Source organism: Harpegnathos saltator, unplaced genomic scaffold (genome assembly GCF_003227715.2).
Source record: "Harpegnathos saltator strain DR-91 unplaced genomic scaffold, Hsal_v8.6 scaffold765, whole genome shotgun sequence".
Classification (NCBI taxonomy): Eukaryota; Metazoa; Arthropoda; class Insecta; order Hymenoptera; family Formicidae; genus Harpegnathos; species Harpegnathos saltator.
In genome coordinates this window covers 370021-390234 of record NW_020230610.1, presented here as the reverse complement: position 1 = coordinate 390234, position 20214 = coordinate 370021, and the positions used below count along the sequence as shown (strand labels likewise).

Here is a 20214-nt window from a genome sequence, read left to right as displayed (position 1 = left end):
TAACGAGCCTATGTACCTGTTCCACCGTTCCGTGTTTTTGTCTAAACTCGAATTGATGGTTTGGAATCAACTGTTTTGTATCAATGATGGGTTTTAGCTTTTTTATGATCAGTACTTCTATTACTTTAGAGGGGATTGGTAGTAGACTTATAGGTCGGTTTTACATCTTCGGCGCTCTTTCCTGGTTTAAGTATCATGGTCATTTGTGCTACTTTCTACTGCGGTGGAACAAATCCTCTCCATAAGATTGCATTATAAAGTTGGGTGAGAAAGGTGATGCCCTCCTCTGATAGTTCCTCCATCACTTTGGCAGTGATCAAGTCATATCCAGGTGCTTTATGCAACTTTAAATTCTTAATTGTAGTGTGTACTTCTTTCTTGGTGAATTTGTCTACAGGTGGGTCAAGTTGATGGGTTTAATTTAAGTACTCATTTACTTTTTCCATGGTATCTTATTCGGATTGGATTCAAAAACTCCGCTTAAATATTTGGCAAATGTGTCAGCTTTTTCATCGTCGCTTTTAGCCCATGTACTATCTTCTTTTCGTATAGGTGGCTGATAGGTTATTGATCTTTTGAGCTTCCTTGTCGTTTTCCAGAGGGAATAGTCTGTGTCGGCTGTTGTGCTTAAGTTTGCTAAATAGGCTTGGACGTTCAGGTTTTTGTCGTTGCTTAGTAACTGTTTGAGCTGGGCTGTAATCATGTTGAGCCTCGTCTTGTCTTCAGGATATCTAGTTTGTTGCCATTTTTTTCTAGCTCGGCGTTTTTCAGCTAATTTGTCTCTTATTTTTAGAGAGCATTGTGGTGGGATTTTATTGATGCGTGTTGGGGTGGATTGCCATGCAGATTGCTGGATGCAGTTATTGAAATGCTCTACTGCATCCATGATATCTCTATCTGTTTTTAACGGAATTTTATTGTTGAGAGAGGAGGCTTGCTGCTTAAAGTTGGACCAATCAGTTTTGCAGTTATGTAGTCTGCAAGGTTTTGTTGTTTGCATAATTTCCCTGCTTAGTGTGATCAAGACCGGAGTATGATCCGAGGACAATTCCGTACTAGATTCACATCTCAGGTTGATGACTGGTATTCCCTTAATCACGCAGAAGTCCATTAAATCTGGTACTCTTCTGCTGTCCGTGGGCCAATATGTTGGCTTGCCAGATGATACTTCGTTAAGATTCAACGTTTGAGCAGCAAATAAGAGCTGCCATCCTTTAGGGTTAGTAATGCGCGAATCCTAGTGGGTATGCTTGGCATTATAATCGCCACCCGCTAAGAATCTATGTTCCAGTGAGTTAAAGAAAGCTTCGTATTCTTCTTTTTTAATGCTATGCTTTGATGGATTATATATAGCTGTTAACATGAGGGGCTCCTTCCAGTCTTCAATTACTATTTTAGTAGCTTGGATTTTGTCCGTACAATAAGGTTTCTCTTCATAATGCTTAATATTATCTTTTATTAGGATTGCAGATCCACCGTGTGCAGTACCATCAGGATGCATTGCTTGGTAAAATCTATATTTCGGTAGTTTAAAGTAGCTCTTCTTTGTAAAGTGCGTTTCTGAAATTAAAAGTATATCTACATCTTGTATTTCCATGAATGCTTTGACTTCAAGAGTATGTTGTGTCAGCCTGTTTGCGTTCCAAAGAACTATTTTTAGGGCATCGAATTTTGCGACATTTTGGTCGTTAAGGTAGATAGGAGATTTGTCAGTGTTGTTATTTGATGCATTATTTGTTTGAGTATATCCGCCAAGATTCCCATGTTATTCGAGTTATTTGTGAGTTGAACAGTTTTTGCATAAGAAGGGTGATTTTCAAATCATTCACGTTTGTTTACTGAGTGCTCGTAGCTTGTTATCGAATTGGTCGTAGTCCGGCCCATTTGTATAAGTATATCCAAACTCGTTTTGGATCATGCCAACTGTTGTTTCTTTCTTAGCGGAGGATACATTGTTTTTTGTAGATTTCTGTATACAGCACAACCTTTGTAATTAACTGGGTGGTTTCTTTCACATAATGTACATTTCACATCATCAGATTTCCTTTTTCTAGAACAATCATTCGAATTGTGGTTTCCAGCACATTTAATGTATTTTGGCTTTCTGTGGCAATACGCCTTCGTGTGTCCATATTGCTGACAATTTACACATTGGAGTATTTCACGCTTCGGTTGTAGTGGTTCAATTTTGACTTGGCAATGCATTAAACTTTTAATTTCATATATAAGTTTATTGTTGAGATTTGGTTGTAACTCAACAATAAACATAGGTAGGGGTTTTTTTGTTATCCTTTGTTTTATATTCCATATGTTGGTGGTGGTATGTCCGAGCTCTTCTAATGCTTCCTTAATTTCCTCAGTGTCGGTAGTTGGGTGTATGTTTTTTAAAACGACTTTAAAACTTCTTTCCTGTTTTGTATGTATAAAATTCTGTGTTTTTTAATTCTAATTGTTTGATTATTTTAGAGTACTTATCTGATGATTTTAGTAAGATTTTAACCTAGTCGTTACGAAGTACTTTAGCTTCATAATACCCTTCGGCATGTTCATTTAATAGTTCGATCAAAGGTCGCATGTTACTGACTCTGTCTATAAATATTGGTGGGGGCTTAGTTTCTTTCATCTTAAATTCCAAACTAGTTTGTAACTGGATGTTATCATTTAATGCGTCATATCTATTAGACGTTGGTACTTAGCCAGTAGCTATTAATTTTTGTTTGTTTTGAAGTTTTCATAGATGCGTCAGGATTATTGCGCTGTCTTTTTTTCCCTGTTGCTACAGTCCATTATTCCATAGGTTTGTTTTGACTTTCTTTGTTTGTATTTATTTTTGTATTATTTGCAATACCTTGTCCTCTAGTCCCTTCTTGTCTCGATGGGCCAGGTCCGCTGAAAGAGGAGGACCGCTGTCTATTAAAGCATTGGTATATTTGTGCTTTCTGACAGCTCAGTTTTACTTCCTGCTTATTAAGATGTTGTGATTCTTGTGTATTATTGTCTTTTGACGATGATCTTGCTATTAAGAGGCTCCTTCTAAAGGGATCATTGGCAAACAATGGTTGCCCCCCTCCCCCCTCCAGAATCCGTGGGGCCTGCCTCCGCAGAGGATGGATTTACCAGATTTCCTGGTCTGCCACCTGAGGTAGTATCCGTAGTTTTTTCCATTGTCCATCGTTCCTTTTTTGCTAGTTTTAGTTCACCCCGGGTGTTTTATTTCTCCGGTACCTTCGGCAAGTCGGTGAGCATTCTCCAATGCGCCACCAGGGGAGGCGCCCGAAGGGTGACTAACAACCCTGCACGGGGTCATGTCGGATAAACTTGGAAAACTAAATTGAAGAAGACTTGTTGCCTTGGACAATATTTCTCTACGAATCAATGCTAATAAATCCACATCTGAATCATTTGAAACAAAATTATTTCTGGACCTACTTCGATTTTATCTTCTAATCCTGCTTTACTTAAAAATCTATAGCAACAGTGCAATTGTAATTTCATTGCGAGTGTTAATGTTATATTTTTCCTTGAACTTACGATAGACGCGTATGTTTTTGAAAGTTTATGAAATCCCTCATATCGAATGGAAGATAAATTCTTGAGTGACCCCATTCTTCGAATAATATTCGGATAATGTATCATAAAATGATATTTTGGTTTTAAATAATCATTGAACAATCATATATACGTTTCATGGTGGGAAATTATTAAACATCTTAGCAAATTAATTTGAGTATCTGATATAATTCTATCTGTAACGATAATGGTCTCGCAAATCGTCAAATAAAAATCCCAAACTTCATCGTTATAAGGAACTAAATCTCCCATAATAAAAATAAAATAAGAGATCAGTGCTAACATTTCTGCTGCTGTCATTATTAAATACCCTCTTTGTAAATGAATAATTTTTATTAACGGCATTTTATTTTCTCTGTCAATACTGATGGTTGAAATATTTAATTCTTTCATTTAGTTTACCAATTGAGAAAAATTTTTGTGTTAAGGAATGTTGGATTATTTTCGCGAGATCATATCTGCAAACCTCTTCGAAAAGATCATGCATAATATTGTAAGTTATATTTATCGAACAATCAAAATGAGGGACTTCATTAAATATACATTCTTCTTTTACGCCGTATACCAATTCTGAAACGTCTTCGGAATAATTTTGGAAAGTACGTAATAACTTTTTATTTTCAAAAGTTTGTACGCGTAGTCAATTTATTAGCACGACAAATTCCATAAAAGAAATCTGTTGAAAAACTCTGATGGAAACCTAAAAGGCCATTAAGCGCTAAATTATCATCTAAAAGTACTATTAAGATGAAGTAGATATTATGTTCTCAACCATTTTCATTAGGAATTCCCTGTATTATTGGGGACTTGAATAAGTTCTCGCTGTTTTTTCGTGAAAATGAATGCTTTGTTTAAAAAAATTAGTAAAGAACATGTCATTGAAAGTATTGTCCATCGCTAGCCACTACTTTCTCCCATCTTTCTGGCAGCATACGAATACCATGTCGAAAGTACGACTCATCTTTTGAGGTTATTCACGAATCGACCCATTTTTTGGCATCTTCATAAGAATGGAAATGCTGCTCAGCCATGAATCATCGATCGGAACAAGTGGTAATCGGAAGGAGCAATATCTGATGAATACGGCGGGTGGGGTAGGACTTCCCATTTGAGCGTTTCCAAGTAGGTTTTGACCAGTTTTGCAACATGTGGCCGAGCGTTGTCATGCTGCAAAATTGCTTTGTTGTGTCTTTCCTCGTATTGCGGCCGTTTTTCCTCCAATGCTCGGCTCAAACGCATCAATTATAGTCAATAGCGATCTCCCGTGATGGTTTCGTTGGGTTTGAGGAGCTCATAATATACTACGCCCAGCTGATTTCACCAAATATAGAGCATGAGCTTGGATATTCGGCTTTGCCGTCGATGTTGATGCATGGCTAGGCTTACCCCACGATTTTCTATGCTTCGGGTTATCGTAGTGTATCCACTTTTCATCGCCAGTCACGATATGATGCAAAAAAACCTTTCCTTTTCTGCCGTTGGAGCAACTGTTCACACGTGAAAAAACGCCGTTCGATATCTCTCGGTTTCAATTCGTACGGTACCCAATTTCCTTGCTTTTGAATCATTCCTAATGCTTTTAAACGTTTGGCAACAGTTGTGTGCTCAACTCCTAGTGATTCTGCAAGTTCATTTTGCGTCTGACATGGGTCTTCATCGAGTAATGCTTCCAATTCTTCGTCTTCAAACTTTTTCGGTGCGCCAGAGCGTTCTTTATTTTCAACATCAAAATCATTATTTTTAAAGCGTCTAAACCAATCTCTGCATGTTGTTTCTGACAGAGCATGGTCGCCATAAGTCTTCACAAGAATTCTATGTGCTTCAGCTGCAGATTTTTTTTTTGAAAAAAGTAATGCAGTAAAATTCCCCGCACTCTTTCTTTGGCACGAAATTCAACATGTTTAACACTGTTATTTACGTTTCGACAAAATAACATATACTATCACTTCGAGCCTAATGGTGGAGCTTCACGATGAAGTTGTTGTAATATTGCCCGATGCAAAAAGGCTAAGATAACACCATCTCCATCAGGAAACAGCGAGAACTTATTCAAGTCCCCAATACTTAAATATTTTAATTCTTCTATCACGTTTCGAAAACACCCCTGGTAGCAGACTGACGTCAAATGACGTACTAATGACGTCTTAATGACGTTAGCTAACATCATTAAGACGTCATTAGTACGTCATTTGACGTCAGTCTGCTACCTGGGATTTATCGTTCCCAAAATATGTTCGGTCTTCTGAATGTATCAATTGTACTAAAAAAAATATTCTCTAATAACGAAGCATATCTAGAAGGTAAAGTTGCAATCGAGTCATATAACGCCACTACTTTATAGATCGCTGCTGCAGATCCTAAAGGATTACATGTTTCGAAATCGTCATAATATAAAAACAATGGTATAACTGTTTTATTTACATAGTGTTCTCGGATATTTGACCAAATAGTATCATCGCAAACACTCGTATATGTTTTATTAATGTATATTGCAGAAGTATCAGTTTCAAAAACTGATAGTAATTTTTTAAAATCAGGTAATTCTAAAAAACTTTTAAAATTTTGCACATAAGTACAATTTGTCCTTCATATTTTCTAGTAGCAAGAATTGTTTTCTGTACTTTTTTTTATTATCAAGCAATTCTCGTATGAGAAATGATTATGGCGAGATAAAATAGTTACATTTCCGTAGATATTCAAACCTATATTCGCTACTAATTTCTTTTAACATGGGTACATTGAAATAATTATTAAGATTAATATGTAATTCTGAAGGTAATTGTGTTTTCAAGTTTTGAATAAAGTAATCCAAAACGTTTTGTAATGTATCTTGAAATTGTTCTATAATCTTTTGAATTGCTGATCGGGAAATATTAGGTTTATTATATAACTGAGCAACAAATTTTAATATACAATTTTGAATATTATTGCATCCAATATCTCTTTCAACTAAATAATTGCTTCTACTGTTATATAAGTTAGAGTCTGAAATGTTTTCCGAGTTTTTAAATATTACACATGTCTGTAATGATGAGTCATCTTGCAATGTGGTTGGATCTTGTACTTGATGGTTTTGGAATGAGCATAAATATGAGTGCTTTTGTAGTGAAGAAAAAGAAGGAAATTTCCGATAACATTTGTAATAAGTACATTTATATGTCATTTCAAACGGATGATTCTGTTTTACATGTTTCAAATGTAATGAAATATCACTGGAAATCTTCTTTGAACAAATTCTACAATCCATCTTACTACTAAAGTTAAGTCTTAATACTAAAGTAATAAGTATGATAAAATTACTATAAAAAAATATATATATTAATATATATTATTGTGTATATATTCGAATGTGATTATCTATTCAATTATTAAAATTATTTATATATTTAAAAAAAAGTAACAAAAATGAACAATATATTATAATAGGAATAATTATGGCGTTAACTAAAGAAATACAAAATTACCAAAAGAAAAACAACGTTTGATTTACAGAAAAGAAATAACGATTCTGACAACAAAATTGTAAAGTTATGGTGAAACCCCTTTTCATCTTACTTACAAGTAAAGGTACCTAACTATCACTCACCGATTTTGATGAAACTTTACTCACTTATAGAGCTATGGAAAGTACGAGGGTGGTCCGATAAGTACTTAGCCTACAAAAGAAAAACGAAAATTTTGAAAAAGTGGCGAATTATTTCTCAATATAGTCTCCTTTTAGCTCGATACACTTGACCCAGCGATGCTCCAACTTCTTTAACCCGTCTGAAAAATACGTTTTCTCGAGGTCTGCAAAGTAGGCCTCCGTGACGGCGATGACCTCCTCATTCGACTCAAATTTCTGCCCGGCGAGTGACTTTTTCAAGTTTGGAAACAAAAAGAAGTCGCACGGGGCCAAATCTAGAGAATATGGTAGATGGGGCAGCAGTTCGTAGCCCAATTCGACCAATTTGACCGTGGCGAGGGCGGAGGTGTGAGCCGGTGCGTTGTCATGGTGGAAGAGCACTTCTTTCTTCGCCAAATGGGGCCGTTTTTTCTGCAATTCGGCGTCGAATCGGTCCAATAATTCGGCATAGTACAGCCCTGTGACCGTTTTGCCCTTCTCCAGGTAGTCGATGTAGATCACATCTTGTGAATCCCAGAAAACGGTGGCCATCACCTTTCCGGCCGATAGGACAGTCTTCGCCTTCTTCGGAGCACGTTCGCCAGGTGAAGTCCACTGTTTCGACTGTTCCTTGGTCTCTGGTGTGTACCAGTGGATCCATGTTTCGTCAACGGTTACGAAACGACGCAGAAACTCCTTCGGATTGCGCTTAAACAGCGTCAAACACTGCTCTGAAGTGGTCTCACGGTTGCGCTTGTTGTCCGCAGTGAGCAAACGCGGCACCCATCGCGCCGATAGCTTTCTCATGCCCAAAATTTCATGCAGGATATGACCCACGCGGTCTTTTGAGATTCTTACTGTCTCAGCTATCTCGCGCACCTTCAATCGGCGATCTGCCAATACGAGATCGTGGATTTTTGTCATGTTATCCTCCTTGGTAGCCGTTCGGGGCACCTGGGCGTGGCTCATCAAAAACCGACGTGCGACCACGTTGAAACTCGTTAAAGCAATTTTTGACGGTCGCCATCGAAGGAGAAGAGTCACCGTACACAGCATCCAAGCGCTCTTTGAGTTCGCTGCGCGATTTCCCTTCCAAAAACAAGAATCGAATCACCGACCGATATTACTCTTCTTCCATTTTTCTAAAATCCGCGGACACGTCCGCTTCCACACGCGGTCAAAACAAAACTACGAGTCCGATTCGGCTGAAATTTCGACAGTAGCCGTCTACGAGAATGTACTACATGATAATAAATTTCTCTTGCGATAGTGGCGCCATCGGGCGGTGAGGCTAAGTACTTATCGGACCGCCCTCGTAATCGACACGTATTTTTTTTTATATGCGGAGAAACAGTTTTAAGGGTGGAAATTACCCCTTATTTATATAGAGTGTTTTCGCGTTAGAAGTGCTATCTTGTTGTTTATTCGAAAGGCTGAAAGGTTTCATGGGATTTTTGGGGTCGCTAATTCGAATCTGACGTGAAAATTCAAAAATACAAAGTGGCGGATCAAATATGGCGCTTATGTCTTGTGAGTGGGACCATTTTTTCCATGTAAAATAAAATGATGTTGACGAAAATTACGATTTTTTTAGGTTTTCGAGATCGCTCAATGAATAATGACATACTGAAATATATGGAACATTTATTCTCAATAGATTCATTTAATGTTAGGTGACATAACAGCAAATTCCATATAAGTTGCCTGAAGACATTTCATATGCACGCATAAAAACAAATGACAAACAGTAATACTAAAAATAGTGAAAACAATGTGATTTCCCCTATATATTTAAAAAATCGTAATTTTCGTCAACATCATTTTAATTTACATGGAAAAAATAGTCCCATTCACGAGACATAGGCGCCATATTTGATCCGCCATTTTGTATTTTTGAATTTTCACGTCAGATTCGAATTTAGCGACTCCAAAAATCCCATGAAACCTTTCAGCCTTTCGAATAAACAACAAGATAGCACTTCTAACGCGAAAACACTCTATATAAATAAGGGGTAATTTCTACCCTTAAAACTGCTTCTCCGCAGATAAAAAAATACGTGTCGATTATTTTCCATCGTTCTATAAGTGGGCAAAGTTTCATCAAAATCGGTGAGTGACAGTTAGGTACCTTTACTTGTTAGTGCATTACAGAGAAAAGGAATGTTCTAGTTCCAACTTGTGTGAATGTCATAGATACTCCACTGTATCAAATACCATACATTTTCACATTCTTTTGGATAACACGCATTAAACGTGTTATGAAAATCTTAAAGAATATATCTAATGCTTTCAATACACTCGGCATAGGATATAGAGTTTTATCAAGACGAATGTATATTTCTTCAATTGAAGTTATTTGTGGTCCAACGACTATTATAAATGGTTGCATACTAAGAGTCATCTGTAGCATCTTATTTTCTTTTTCCTTGCATGTTGATCCAACATCTCCAGGTAACTACAATAACATAGAAATTGATTGATATTTATTTTTGTAGTTACTAAAATCATTTAATTTAATACTTTTTTCTTTTGGATGTTCACGATAAAAATAGATATATCAATTAACTCACTTTGCAATGCACTAAAATACCTTCTCGACATTCCGAGATTGTAGGCCTCTATAGTCTTTTTTTATTTCCAATTTTGATACATATTTTATTAGACTTCGCAGCTACAACACTTGCTAAAAGCCAAATTTGAATTGCCGTTTTCGAATCTAGAATAAAGAAATTAGTAAACATACATATAAATAAATAGATAAATATATATATAGAGTGTTTGATAGCTGATCATGCAGACGAAAGTTGGAGATAGATTGGGTGTAGCCGAGAAGAAAAGTCATGTACCATAATGTCAAATTGGCAATAGTTACCGAGTTATTAATTAAAACATGTGAACCAACGAGCACGTAGAGAGCGGAGGGCGGCCGTAGTAAGCACGTAGATATTTGATACAGGCGGAGTCAGTGAGTGTCGGTAGGCCCTCCGCTCTCTACGCGTTCGTTGGCTCACATGTTTTAATTAATAACTCGATAACTATTGGCAACTTGACATTATGGTACATGACTTTTCTTCTCGGCTACACCCAATCTATCTCCAACTTTCGTCTGCATGATCAGCTATCAAACACCCTGTATATATGGTATATGTACACATTTATAAAATATTATTCGTAACATATCGTATAAATTATGGTTAAATTTTTTAATGAGTGAATATTTACCATTAGATAAGGATTGTGCATTCATTAAAATTTCATGCAAGTAATCTGCTGTAAATACATTTTTTTGAAAAAATTAAAAAAATTTTTAAACTCTTCATCCCAGGATGTTATTAAGCGTTCTTTGTGTTCGGAGAATTTTCTATCAAAGTCTCTTTCAATCTGTAAGTATAAATAAATAAAAGTATTTATAAGTAATACTGATTTTTAATTACGAATTAGGCATACTAATTTTGTCATATCAAATAGACATAAAAAATTGGCAAAAATCCCTCATAAAGAAGTTTTACAAAGAGATATGCAAGACAAAACTATTATATCCAATCAAGCTATGGACAGTCAGGACTCTCGTAATATTTTATCTTGCAGGTTTCCTTTATAAAATGATAGAAGTTCATAGATCAAGATATATAGCAGCAAAAATCCAGATTCCAATTTTAGTACAGGCTACTTAATCAATATGTCGTTAACATTTTTACATATTTTGTTAGCACAATCTTGAACGCGTAATGTATACGATGCATCCCATTTTTTATCAACTTCTGATTGTGGTCTATGATTATGAATCAACCATTTTTATTTTCTTCTGCAATTTTGTCCTCTTCAGCTGAGGAGTAAAAAAGTTAAATATTTGTTAAGGAAATTATATATTTTTCAAAATTTCCAATTAAAATTGCCAATTAAGATAGAAAATATTAATACCTTCGCTGGTAATTGTTTCTTCGGTTTGATACTTATTACTCAACTTCTCAGCTGAACGGATAAAGGAGGAGGGTCCCTAAGGCCTGTTTTCGGCACCCTTCAAAATTGGACCAAAATGGCTGGAATCACTTCCTTATACCCTTGGAAGTAATATTTATTTTAGTCAATTGGAAGTAATATTTATTTTAGTCAATTCCAGCCTAAACGGAACTATTTAGTGTGTATACTTCAAGTATACATGGTGCATCAGCGCGCCCGTATCAAGCATTGGGTCTGGGAAAAAGTTCGTGGCGTTTTTTTAGTAAAATTCAACTGGTTTTCTTATAATGTGAAAATGAATTTATTTAAACCAAATATGCTCCATTATTATTGATAATGTTTCGCCATTTTTTGGGTAGAGCCATAATGCCATCGATGAAGAACTTCTGTGGTTTCTGGTTGAAAAACTGAATCAAGTGGTTTTCACAGGTTTCTTTTGAAACCAGCTTAATTCTATTGAGAGAGTTCTGCAGAGATCGGAACAAGTGATAGTCAGAGGGTGCTATGTCTGGACTATACGGTGGATGCATCAAAACTTTCCCAACCAAGCTCTCGCAATTTTTGATGGGTCATTAAAGAAGTGTGTAGTCGGGCGTTGTCATGATGTAAGACAACACCTTTCCTATTATTCAATTCGGGCCGTTTTCTTTCAAATTCTTTCTTGCCTGGCGTAATCTCTCTAGTTGTCCACAGTAGAGTTGAGAATTAATCGTCTGACCAACTGGAAGTAGCTCATGGTGGACGATTCCCTTCCAGTCCCACCACACACACAGCATCACCTTTTTCGGCGTCAATCCTGGCTTCGCGAATGCTTGTGACAGCTCACTATCCCTTGTCCATGATCTTTTACGCTTCCAATTGTCGTACGTGATCCATTTTTCGTCACTGGTTATGACACATTTCAGAAACGGCTCGATTTCATTGCGTTTCAGCAGCGCGTCGCACATGTTAATTCGGTCTATCATGTTTTTCGCGCTCAACTCATGAGGAACCCATACATCCAGCTTCTTTTTGTAGCCAGCTTTGTGTAAATGGTTTAAAACAGTTTTGTGGTCAATGCCTAGCTCTATATCAATATCGACACTACTGATATACTTATCTTGCTGGACTTTTTCAAGAATTTCATCAGCTTTTTCAGTGATTAGACGACCAGAGCGTGACTCATCTTTCACATCAAAATTACCAGAACGAAAGCGAGCGAACTATTTCCGCGCAGCAGATTTTGATAAAGTACTTTCACCGTACACAGTACAAATTTTTTCGCAAGCCTGCGCAGCGTTCTTCCCTCTGTCGTAATAATATTGCAAAATATAGCGTAATTTTTCATTACTTTTCTCCATTTTCAAACGCAAACAACTTTCCAACCACTGCACCAATTTCGATGTTTATACACTGAAAGTAACGCTCGAAGTGTCACCTTTCCAACGAGCAATCAGTGATGTCGCTGCGATCTGTGTTTCCTGAGTTATTTGAAATTGACGCCATCTATCGGAAAAAATGCCACGAACTTTTTCCCAGACCCAACATTTAGAGTGTATACTTCAAGTATACATGGTGCATCAGCGCGCCCGTTCCAAGCATTTCTTTGGAAAACTAAGCGTTTGTGAGAAAAATGTTTCAGATAAAAGTTGTATGGTTTCGAGGAGTATATAAGATGATGTCATTGGTTTGACTTTGGATAGTCATTTGAAGGTCACGTGAATGTTGATTTCGATATTTTATATAGATCCCCCTATTTTTACATATCTTGTAGCTTATCTCGAGAGCTTCCCAAAACACTATAATCAAATTTTTTTGGTGAAGTACTTTTCGAGTTATAAAGCTCCAAATTTACAAAATTTTGATAAAAATACAAAATATTTCGTAAAACATTCACTTTCCGATAGTCTTATCTTACATGATCCAACCAGTCAAGGCAAGATCCGAGCATGATCCAGCCAGTCAAGACGAGATCCTGTATTGCCTGATAATCAATGAACTGTAACAATTGTGAAAATGCAATTGTCAATTCTTTTAATGAAACAAATATCAAGAGGCTTGTTTCAAATTTCTTATTTGAACAACTTTTTTTTTCTTTTTTTTTTAGTGACGCAGGGGAAATCCATCATGGATACCCCCGACCCTTGGGGGGTCGGGGGTTATGTCGGACTCCTACCGACTAAAACCCCTGTGGGATGCCTACCTGTCGGACCGGTAATATGGGGAGTCAGGGGAACTGCTCCCGCATTTCTTCCCCGACACCCCGGCCCCAGAACTCCCTTTCGGGAGCCCCACGCCACCTATTACCGCGCTCTGTTCCAAGGGAATCCAAGGCCCCGGTCGGTCTAAGACCGACCGGTTGGCCTTCTGGTTTCACCTATAGGGGGAGGGGGCATCCTCCCTCACCACTTACCCCGTCCTCAAACGGGGCATCACTCCCCCCTATCCCTGCATGTCTGCGGCAGTGGGGATCCATCTTCTACGAAGAAGAAGAGCCGGATCCCCCCTGCCGACGGAGGCGGGCCCGAGGCGGCCAAGGAAGGCATGGACCCTTGCTACTCAGGGGTCCTCTTCTTCCTCAGCCGGTGCCTCCTCAGGCCCGCTACCTAAGTTCCCCCCATTGGGCGCCGATCACCCCGTCGCCTTCTGCGACGACGGGTTTGGCGTGGTCGGCGCTCCCTCTCGGGGGCCTCCTTCTTGGACATAACGTTCCATGCAGAAGGAGGCCGCCACTTCCCATCCCTCCTCGCTCCCGCACATGGTCTGAACCATGCGCTCGCTGGAGCGAGATGTCCCCCACTGGACACCCCATCGCCCCGGCCAGGACCCGGACTCCAGGCTGGACATGCAGCCAAGGTGTGGAGCGCCGTGTCCATCAGGACGGGGCAGTGGTGGCACCTGGTGGTGAGCTTCTTCCCAATCTGGTGCAGGTACTTGCCAAAGCACCCATGGCCAGTCAGCACCTGCACCAGATGGTAGGACAGTCCGTATCCCCTCCTGCCCGCCAAGTCCGGCAGGCAGAGGCGGACAGCCTCAGCCGTCTCGTGCCCGTACCCCGTGGGTCGGACAAAATGTCCCCCCACTTCTCCAGGGTACGAGCCACGGGGATTTTAAGGCCCGCATGTCCCTGGCCGTTAGGTCCCCCTCCTCGCGGAGCTCCTTGATCCTCCAGTAGAGGATTCGCCGTTCCTCGGCGAGGAGCTCTACGGGAGGGGACCTAGCAAGGGTGGTCGCCACCATGTACGGTATCGTGCGGTACGCCCTGATCGCCCGGATGTACAATGGCTTCAGCGCCTGCCGCATTCGGCGTATGCCATCTCGGCAGGCGCTGAGCTGGAGCACCCATATTGGCGCCCCGTACAAGGCGATCGACAGTACCGCATTCACGTACAGGCAGCGAGCTCTCCAACCTGAACCTCCCAGGTTGCACAGGAGGCTGGCGACAGCCAGCCCAGCTTCGCGCACTCTGGGGGCCAATTCCCTAAAGTGCGGGCCAAACTCCCACCGGCTGTCCAACGTCAGGCCAAGATACTTGATCGTTAGCCCGACGCGGATGTTTACTTGAGCAACTGTCGGTATTTTGGCGAAGTCTCAAATAGACGCATATTATTATCCATTGACTTTTTTTTGATAAGAGGAATTTTTGGTTTTTTGCTTTATAATTATGGCTATTTTTCTTTATAATTATGGCTGCTTATCCATCAAATGAAATTGTGGACATAATTCGCATTTTGGATGAGGCCAGGAATAATTACTCGGCAGCAGAAAGGCTTTATGCTGAAAGATTTCCAGATAGACGCCATCCTGATAGGAAAGTAATAAAAAGATTCTGCGATAGAGCTGAACAGGGTATTCTTAGAAGAAACCGGCGAAAATCGGGCCCTGATGAAGTCACATCATTGATTGTTATAGGTGCCGTTGCTTTGAATCCTCAAATCTCTACGAGACAAACTGAGGGGCAATTCGGCAAATACGGTATATCTAAATCAACAGCCAATCGTGTGCTCAAGCTCAACAAGTTTCACCCATATCACATTCATCTAAGTCAGCAATTGGAAGAGAGGGACTACCAACGCCGTGTACGTTTTTGTAACTGGACTTGAGATAAAATTCAACAAAATCCCCGGTTCATTGCTGATACGCTTTTTTCTGATGAAGCCACGTTTTGTAATAGAGGAGGCGTTAATAGACATAACTGCCATTATTATTCAGATGCACATTGGCAGAGAAGCCAAGAGTTCCAATGACAGTGGTCCATTAACGTTTGGGCAGCCATCCTGGGAGATGTTATTGTTGGTCCATATTTTTTTGAAGAAACTCAATGCGGCAATCTATCTAAGATTTCTTCAAGATGACCTGCCCAACCTCTTGAGACATGTCGACAATGATTTACTCGTACTACAGACGAATGTGGTTTCAACAAGATGGAGCACCGGCTCATAGATCTCGAGCTGTTACACAATATTTAAACAATAGATTCCCGAATAGGTGGATTGGTATGGGCAGCCGAGTTCAAGAATGGCCCCCAAGTCATTCGACTTGACACCCCTAGATTTTTATTTCTGCGGCTACATTAGAGATATAGTTTATTCGCAAAAGCCTACAACCGTTGAAAATATGAAAAACCGGATCAGACAGGCTTGCAGAAATATTAATGTAGGAGTTCTTGAAAAAGTTAGGGACGACTTTCACCATAGACTAGAGCTATGCATAGAAGTAAAAGGCCAAGTTTTTGAACACTTTAAGTAATTGTACACAAAAGAAGATCTTGCCTTGACTGGTTGGATCATGCTCGGATCTTGCCTTGATTGGCTGGATCATGCTCAGATTTTGCCTTGACTGGTTGGATCATGCTCGGATCTTGTCTTGACTGGTTGGATCATGCTCGGATCTTGCCTTGACTGGTTGGATCATGTAAGATAAGACTATCGGAAAATGAATGTTTTACGAAATATATTGTATTTTTATCAAAATTTTGTAAATTTGGAGTTTTATAACTCGAAAAATACTTCACCAAAAAATATTTGATTATAGTGTTTTGGGAAGCTCTCGAGATCAGCTACAAGAATATGTAATAAAGAATAGGGGGTGCCAGCTAAAAAAGTTGAGGTAACCTTCACGTGACGTGTATATATACCTGATATATATACCGCCCGCTTCTTCACTCTCGTTGAGGCCGTCACACGTTTCGGACGCGTGCTCACAAGTCTCTCCTTAACTGTTGTACTTAGAGAATCTTCAAGTTCCATCATCTCGTGACGGTCTCTCATATTCTCGTATATCTCCTTTTTTTTCTTTACAATGACCTTCAAGGTCATTGTCAAAGTCAAATCCAAGGTCACCATCAGATAGCCAGGAAAAAATTATAAAAGCCCAGTACTTCGCATTTTTTCTAGGACTCATATTTTTCGAGTTATTCTGCTCTTCCCAGACTTTTACAACATCCTGTACACCCACATCCACACCCACACACACCCACACACACGCCAATGTTCTACCTGTCAGGAGGTACCTCGAAAAAAGTGCACGATCAACTATGCGAAAATTCAAGTGAATTCCTTGCAACATTCCAAGAACTTTTTATCTTCTGCAATTTCCCCCCAAACCCCACTATTCTCGAGTAAAAAATTCAGAAAGTTTGAAAATTTCAATTTTGGCGGCTGAATAAGTGAAATTAGTTTGCGTTATAAAAAAAATGCTTCAGACAAAAGTTTCATTTTTTTTATGTAGAATCGATTGCCGATGTGAAAAATAGGGGTTCCCATTTAAGAAAAAAAGTTGACCTTGAATGGCCTTGAACCCTTTACCCGAGGTCAAAATTGTTGATGGCATCAAATGTCCCCCTTAGAACTGAGCAACATTTGTCTGACATTTTTTTCTGGAAAATACTCTCGAATTTTATTCAGCCGGCCGGATTAAAATGGGACACCCTGTATATATTGTTACGTCCCGTGGAATTTTATTGGATTCAATAGAATTTATTTGATAACGTGGATATGACTATGAGGAAAGCGCCCCTGTACGGAGAACAATACACGGATTGTGAAACACATCGAACGACATAGAGGAAGACATATATTGTTTATTAACTTGGATATCGAAAGGCTTACTGTAATCGGATGGCAGGAACGTCACTGTTTAGGCGTCCGACGGAACGGGAGAAGGAGCCCTCGTACGTGCCCGCGTTCCTCCCAGCTGAGATGACGGAACGTCGAACGCTCGCGATATCGCACTCCCGGCTTCCGAAAGTCGCGTCTGTCTTTTCTTGTATGAATTAATTAAGAAGATCGTGAAATTGGTTGAAGTCACGAATACACTTGGTTGCAACAATTGTAATGAGAAAGAACCAGAAAGAAAAAAAGGAGATATACGAGAATATGAGAGACCGTCACGAGATGATGGAACTTGAAGATTCTCTAAGTACAACAGTTAAGGAGAGACTTGTGAGCACGCGTCCGAAACGTGTGACGGCCTCAACGAGAGTGAAGAAGCGGGCGGTTCGCTGACAGGCCGAGGAGTCCTTCTTCTTTGTGTCGGAGCAAGATGCGAGTTACTCGATCTCCGGATGCAACAACGATAAGAACCCCGCCAAAGTGTCGCCTAAACAGTTCGGTTATCTTTGAATGAAAACGTTTACAATTTTATAGTCAACCGCGGGTGGACAATAATGCGGCAATCGCGAATTTAGGTACGACGCGATACAATGATAGGCCAAGGAAGCGTTCCTGGCGAATTCGGCGCAACAAGTTTAATAATTTTAACGGAGAGTGGCAAACGGGGGTAGTACAATTTTATAGTGATAGGTTTTTACTTCTTTACACTACATTTCTAACGCTTTGATCTAATAATCGGATAATACGTAAAGTTTAGCGAGATGTCGGATGAAATAAACAAGGTGGAGAATTACGACGCGATATGCCTTGACTTCCATTCGAGATTCCTGAGAGCGAAGCTGGGCCGTGCTGCTGACGCAAAACAGTTATGAGATTCGTAGAATCATAATGCTTATACTGCAGAGTTATAAAGATAACGATTAGAAAAGTTGTTAACGGTTATAACACAACTGTCCCACACTTAGTGCTTATTTTTATTGTTAAGAAACAAGAGATGGGGAAGCTGCATAGTCTGTCCGCTATGATAAAAATAATTTGGAATAATAGTAAGAAATAATAGCCAAGCCCTCGCGCAACCGGGCTGTTATTCTTGAGACTACGTAAGCAATGATAAAGCATACGCGCGCTGTAGAAAACGACGTATCAAATTAACATAGAACAGAAGTGCCGAAAAGAAAGAAAACAGAAAAGAGTAACACAATTCATACGTTGAGTCTGGCACATAAAATGTGTCATCCAAAATCGATATATCAAATTAACACACGCCGGTGTCGGAAATTTAACATAAGGTTTTCCATATACAAAGGAATAGTAAAAGGCATTAAAGCTAACGCATTAACTTAAAATAAAATGTTAGTCACAATTACAGGTCGCCGTTACGAATGTCAACATAATATAATCCTAGTCCATATCGAACGAGGAAGGGGAGAACCGGAAGTTTAGATTGCAAGACCGCTTGATAAGGATAAAAAAAAGAAATAAGAAACAGGGGGGAAAAATAGGAGCTGAGACGTAATAATATATATATATATATACAGTGCCTACCAAAAGTTCGGGGCCACCTAAATAATTTTTGAACGGTTTGAAATATAGGATTGAAATTTATAAGGATTCAATGGGATCACAAAGTCTATTATTTAACCACAAAAACACCCACCTCCACACCCCGGGGGCCGAGGGGAGGGGGGAGCCGAGAAATCTCAAATGGCATGTTGGGTTGAGTGAGGGCTCGTTCGAAAGGGCTTTCCGAGACGAAAACAACGCGAAGTCGCCGAGGTCTCTACGATTTTTTTTCGCAGTTCCTGCGCAGTGATCATTTGAACATTGAGATTTTGTGAGGGCCCACAGCGACAATAGAAGAAAGGTCAGGCTTCACGCGGCACGCGCGTTCCTGTGTGTGCGTGCGTGCGTGCGCGCGTGCGTGCGTGCGTGCGTGTGTGTGTGTGTGTGTATGCGTGTTCGGCCAACTAAGACAAGACCGCTAGCGTGTCCGGCCAACTAAGGCAAGACCGAGATAGGAACACTGGCATATGTGAAGGAATAAAAATGTTAGCATGAGTAACTAATAAAGCGTAGATAAGCCTTGAGAGAGTAACATTTATTATTATTCCAATGGTACATTATAAGGATGCTGTTCGTTATAAGAGAGGCATGGCCATACACACAGTTGCAAAATATAAAAATGCGAGACCAAAACGACATCACAGTCGGTAAAGAAAACATAGATGAACAAAGACTGTACTTAGAGGTATGCAAAGAGGGCGCGAATCGCAAAACACATCAATGCAAATAATACCAATACTAACAAAAAACACTAATTATTTAATCAAATGTTCAAATTGATGTCCTTCGACAACTTGGCAATGTCTTAAACGAACGTAAAACGTTTCAATTACGTTAGTTAAAAATCGGGTGTGACTGAATTTGAAACGTTCACTATTTTTTTCCTGCAGCTCTTCTAAATTTTCGGACCTAGTCTCATAGACCTTTGTTTTCAAAATTATTGCAATTTGCTAAGAAACCAAGTGATACCGGCTATTCAATATATTGCTAGATATTGCTGGAGAAGCTTTCCACAATGTTTGGTTTCAGCAGGATGGGGCTCCAGCTCATTTTTCTCTGCAAGCTCGAAATATTCTAAACGATGTTTTCACTGATCGATGGATTGGTAGAGAGGCACAATAGAATGGCCACCGAGATCACCAGATCTGACCCCATTAGACTTCTTTTACTGGAGGTATTTGAAAACAAAGGTCTATGAGACTAGGTCTGAAAATTTAGAAGAGCTGCGGGAAAAAATAGTGAACGTTTCAAATTCAACCACACCCGATTTTTTAACTAACGTAATTGAAACCTTTTACGTTCGTTTAAGGAGTAAGGCCACTCTAGGTCCCAGAAAAAAAGACTAATTTCGGGAATTTTTTTCAAGAGTATAATAAAAGCATTGGAAAATTCAGTTAAGGTACTTTATTAAACACATTTAAGTGT

The 20214-nt window shown here is 39.4% G+C and overlaps 1 protein-coding gene and 1 long non-coding RNA gene across 5 annotated transcripts in view; one reads left to right on the top strand and one right to left on the bottom strand.

Annotated features, from left to right (window-relative positions):
- Positions 1-20214, top strand: part of Atg4a (Autophagy-related 4a) — a 456226-nt gene that overhangs the window by 100525 nt on the left and 335487 nt on the right. The gene's annotated exons all lie outside the window — the stretch shown is intronic.
- Positions 8532-17852, bottom strand: LOC109503987 (uncharacterized). Its single transcript, XR_003114078.1, has 4 exons — positions 17224-17852; positions 10397-10555; positions 9745-9890; positions 8532-9629 (listed from the first exon to the last, which is right to left on the bottom strand). It is a non-coding gene; the product is annotated as an uncharacterized LOC109503987 (long non-coding RNA).